The following is a 6,010-nucleotide window of genomic DNA, read 5'->3' on the forward strand; positions in this document are numbered from 1 at the left end:
ATACCATCATCATTATCATTATCATTAAAATTGTTGATGAAAAGATTATTATCATTAACATTAGTCTAATAATAATATTGATTTGACATAAAGTTTCTGCCATTTGGATATGTCGCAGACAAAACTAAATTTATGTAATATTTTTTTCTATTTCTTTACCCTACCATGCACTTTATTATATATATTTTCTTTATTGTATAATTTGTAAAATATGTTATAAAAAAATCTTTAAAAAAAACACATGTATCCGGTGCCATCACGTTATGATGGGTTTATAATTTGTTTGACTACTAATTTTAGGTACAAAATTTTATAATATTTTTAAATTATGAAAATAGAAAAAATAATATTTATTGGCTTGGTGGTGACTTTTTTTTTTTTTTCTTATAATCAAGATTCCTGTTAAGGAATGTTTTTAGTTTAAAGTTGGAAAAGATAGAGTATCTGCATCATCAGCTTTTTGTTGCAGTACATAAGAAAGTGTGAACCTGGAGAAAAATCAAGAAAGAGTAAAGCAACAAAAAATTGGAATAATAATTAGCATAAAGCTTATTTGACATTGCCAATAATAGAAAATACTCACTTTATAACTCTTTATAATAATATAATGATATTTTAAATTAAATATAATTAAAATATTAATTTATTAAGATATTAAGTGAATATTTTTATTATAGACTAGATAATGTTAATGTATAGCAGCCTAATAGTTATTATTATTTGTTATGCAATTAGAAGAAAAGCATTAAAAGTGTACATATCTCCCTTATATCTTTCACCAATAAAAAATTAAAAACTCTTATGGCGTGTTTGGATTGAAGAGGAAATTTGAGAGAATAAATTTGGAGTAATTTGAGAGAAAAGTGAGATTGTTTGAACTAGAATATGTTGAAGTAGATTTGTGAAGAAAGTTAATTGAAATTTGTAAATGATATCATATTGTGAAACATTTTTTATTTTTTTAAATGTATATAAATTTGATAAATAATAAATTTTAAAAATTATAAAAGAATTTATAAATATAGATTAGAATTAAAATAAATTCAAATTAAAAATTAATATTAAAAATTAAAAAATACATATTAATAATTAAAATTAATCTTTTATTTATTATTTATTTTATTATAATATGAAAATTAATATTAATAATTAATAAAAAATTATAAATGTTATATATATATATTAAAATATAATTGGTATATATAATCAATATATATTTTATTAATTTTATAAAAAATAATATATAATTGTCTTTCTCTCCTAACCTCTTCATCAAGTTTTAAACAAAAACTTCATCGTTTTTCGTGTTTTTATCCTTGTTTTTCAACTTTCATTGTTCTCTCTTGGATACAAATAGACCATTAATGTTAATGTTCAAACAATGTATTGATTGCTCAACGTGACGGGTGGTAAAGTTGCATGACGTATGAAATATTATAAATCATGCAACTACGTCAAGGTATTCAAATAAAGGTTGCTCGCTTAAGTGTCGATAAAGTGATGAGTTTCATGTTTCTATAACTTTTTGAAAGTGACTAAACAAACATATCATTCAAGCAGTAAAAGTGAACGTTTGATTGAGGAAGGGACAAAAGTTGATTTTGATCTTTGTATGTATCTTGCTCAAATATTACAATAACACTGAAGCAAGAAAGTTTTTCACGTATATGGAAAATGAGGTCACTCAAGTTAGAGGAAATCCTTCAAGCGATGTGTGGATGTAATATATATGACAATATATATGAATGTTGAAAATGATGATTAGTCATCTATAAGGTGATACACATATATTGCAACATTTGTGTGATATGTGATTTTTTGTGGATATAACCGTGTGTGAGAGTGAAGTTATTGTAGATGTCTAACCCTTCATGAACATGTGTTGTCATATATCATACATATTAAATTATTAAGTAAATGAGATATTATAATTTCAATGATAGTTTAATAATGTAATTTAAAACATCGAATAACAATAAACCTATTGGTAGTATCATATTTAATATAAGAAAAAAATTGTATATTATAAATAATCATTAGAGCACTAATTAAACATTTTAGTTAATAGAAGATGTTGTGTACATTACATTTAAGAATTTTATGTTACATATTTGTATAAAGTATTTTATACACAAATATTTGATATAATAATTTATAGTAGTAATAGATGGGTAATAATTGGAGAGATTGTACTTGTGAAGATGTTCATAGAACATGAGGTTTTGAGTTTGGGCACATGATGTGGAGCCAATTGAAGTGTGGTACAATTAAGGAAAGTGGGCCAACTCCAGTGACACCTACAAAAAAACTTGTGGTTTTGGACACAAGTATTTAATGCAATGTACTTCAATTAAGTATCTTGTAGTTTTGTAGGAAACAAGAAAAATTCTATAAACTGTAAACTAAACATATCAGACAAAAAAAAATATCTGCTGTTCCATAAAAAATTTAAAATTGTTTAGATTGCCATATATTAGAGTAAATTTATCAGAAAAATTGATAAACTTCTGAGATGGTAAAAGATTTTTAAATTTTTTTTAAAATGTATAAAATATAAGTTTAAAATTTTTTTAATATATTTTTTTAAAATTATAAAATAATTTAACAGAAAAGAATTTAGAAATATATATTAGAATTAAGATAAATTAAAATTAAATTAAATATTAATAAAAATACATATTAATAATTAAAATTTTATTATTATTTATTTTATTATAATATGAAAATTAATATTAATAATTAATAAAAAATTATAAATGTTATATGTATATATTAAAATATAATTTATATATATAATCAGTATATAATTTACTATTTTTATAAAAAATAATATATAATCCACTTTCTCTTCAAATCTTTTTTCATGTTTTGAAATTTTTTTTATTTTTTTAACCTTTTTTTTTCATTTTTCTAAATTTATTTGCTTTTTCCATTCCTCGTCAATTTACACTGAATACAAACAGATCCTAAATTTAAAAATATATTTTGTTATGTGATCCATTATCTCATTTTATTTTATTTTATTTTATCATCTAAATATACACCAAATAAAAAATAACATAAAAATAAAAATAACTCACCTACTATTGTACATGAAAACGAAACATAATCTATAAGATTGCTTGCACATGCATTGGTGTGCTGTAATAGCTACACAAGATATTTTCTAGGCATAGCCAATTCAATTAAAGTATTACATAAATTAAAATAATTGTTTTCTCAACTTCATGCTGAAAAAAAAAAAACATTTTCGCACATTATTAATTCATATCACTGGGTAAAAATATCATTTTTTGCTGCAATATATTGAAATTTTTTAATATTTTTTTTGCTTCAGTAATATATTTAACTTATTCTAGAAAAAGGATATGTTGAACTTTCCCGTCAGATTCTTCTTTTATAATTTTTCTATTTTAATTTCTGACATGACTTGAAATTGTATTTTATAATTTTCATTTTTTAAATTTTACTTTAACTAATCATTCTGTGATAACTTTTTTCTTCAATTTATAATTCTACGTATCTATCTACCCAGATAGATTTAAAAATTCCATGATATATGGTTATTGTAAAAAAAAAATTAATTAAAACACAATTATTAGCAGATATATATTGTTAAAGATGGAATATTGTTAGACTCTACAAAATTAAAACCACATCTTTAAATATTTGGAACAATTTTAGATTCACCTGCGAATAGATATGAAAATAGGAGTATTTATGATCCACCCAACTTATATTCTTGATGTGAAAATTTTACAAATATGTGAACTTATTTTTCCTAATTGAAACATCTTTCACTAGAAATAAGATAAGAGTAGAGTTCTAAAACAAATTCTATATCATTACTATATTTTAAAATTCCACAAATAGAAAAAATAATTTTTCCTTGCGCAAATGCATTTTATTACTATCAAATCTTGAACAATATTTCGTAAATTAATTTATAAGTATGAAAAATATAAATATTTTTTTTATAAGAAGTTGAGACAACAATTTCTATTGGTTGAACACGTTATTCATTCGTCATTTTTTTTTCCTTTTAAACTCTTTTTTTAGTGTTTATATTTTGATTCTCGATTGAAAATGCACGTGCAAAAGGTTATTTGACACTCAAGTGAGTACTGAATATGTTGATACAATAAATATTGTAATAATAATAATGTATATTTGCTTTAGTTGTTGTGTTTGTTTATATGGTTTTGGTTTATCATATCACTATTGGGTTAAGATTAACTTATCTACCATAATTAAAAGTGTATTATCTAATTTTCTATATAGTTTATTCTATGTTAATATACTTTTTACCTTAATGCATTAACATATACTTTACTTTAATACATTTTTCTTATGGCAGTGAATATTGAGTAAGTGTTTTGAGACCGTTTGACCCCTAATGTTATAATTAATTAATTAAAAATAAATAACATGAATAATAAACTAGACTACTCAACCATTTAAATGTAGTAAAATTAAAGTTGAAAACATGAATTTATTAGTTTCCTGAACATGAATGATCTCGGTCCGTTAGGACTTATACATAGTGTATTGTGGAAGTCTTCCAGAATATAATAAGAACTTCTCAAATAATACTGAAGATCAGAACTAGCAAGTAAATTTCTCTATAGTAAAAATCCAAAATATCAAAAAATATTAGAAAGTAAAAGTAAAGAAGAAAGGATTAAAAGAGAAGAGAGGAAGCCATGAATGAGATGTGTTTTTGGAGCAAAGTGGAGATACATATTTATAGATGGAGATCAGTTTTTCACGAATTTAAGTGTTATATCCCGTCGAAAAAAGGGAAGGTTGTCGAAAAAGGAGGAAGCCACTCATTCGATCTAGGTGGTGTTGGATTTGGAAACTATGTTACATTAGAATAACTTATAACTGCAGAGAAAATCAGTTCAACTTCCATTTGTTTTTCGAGTTAGAACCTGAAATATAAATTGGGACTTTGACACATTCACTACTAAGTTGAGGTTCACTTCACTCAAAACCTAAAAACCAATTTGTTATAAGAGATTATCCAGTGACAAATGTTAATATATGATTAATTTATATTAAGTATTTATCAAAATAAATATTTTTTACCAATAAATAAGTACATAAAAGAAAAGTTTGTGAATATGGTAAAGGAGTAAGTATACTCTTAGTTGTGTTTTCCTAAAATGAAATTAATAATGTATAAAAGTTGGGTTGATTGCACATGAAGCATCGAAATGAGTAGGAATACCAAAGGTTGGAAATGAGGAATGAATAGCATCTCTATCAAGAAGTCATCGTCAAGCGTCCCAAAATAATAACTCATTGGCACAGTTGTGTACCCACCTCTGCAACTCATTCAAACACTCCCATTTTTCAAACCAATACTTAAATCATCAACGTCACTCTCCCATTGCCAAAACTTCTCTCATTCCACACACATTTAAACATTCCAACTCGGGTTAATTTTCTCATTCATTGTTTTCAACCTAAATTCCATTCTATCTATTTATTCTATCAAGACTTTTAAGATCACATCCACTAAACATAACATTTTATACTATATAAATATAAACATTATTTTAGGAGTCAGTTTTGTTAACATATTTAATTTTCCATTTTAAATTATTGGGCTTTGTTTGTTTGATCCAACCTTCCTTTTCTGTTTCAGTTAGGTTTTAATTTTTCTCTTATATACACCATGTATTTTACTCTATAATATACAAGTGAATAAAAGTTTATTTTATATTTAGTTTTCTCTACAATTAGGGTTTATCAAAACCTTTTTTCTCCATTACGACTACGTGCGATTTTGTTCGTTACATTAAAGCATCACATCAGACAAAGAATATTCATCTTCATTTACTGTAATAAGTTTTGTAATTAAGTCTATTTCTTTATATGATATTAGAGTAATTTAAAATTAGGGGTGGTAAAGCGGGCCAACCCGTCCCGCATTGGCCTGCCCCGTGCTTGGCCCGTAAAAATACGGGTTGGGTTGGCCCGCCCCGCAAAGTTATTGTGGGCT

The sequence above is a fragment of the Phaseolus vulgaris genome, chromosome 8 (genome assembly GCF_000499845.2).
Source record: "Phaseolus vulgaris cultivar G19833 chromosome 8, P. vulgaris v2.0, whole genome shotgun sequence".
NCBI lineage: Eukaryota > Viridiplantae > Streptophyta > Magnoliopsida > Fabales > Fabaceae > Phaseolus > Phaseolus vulgaris.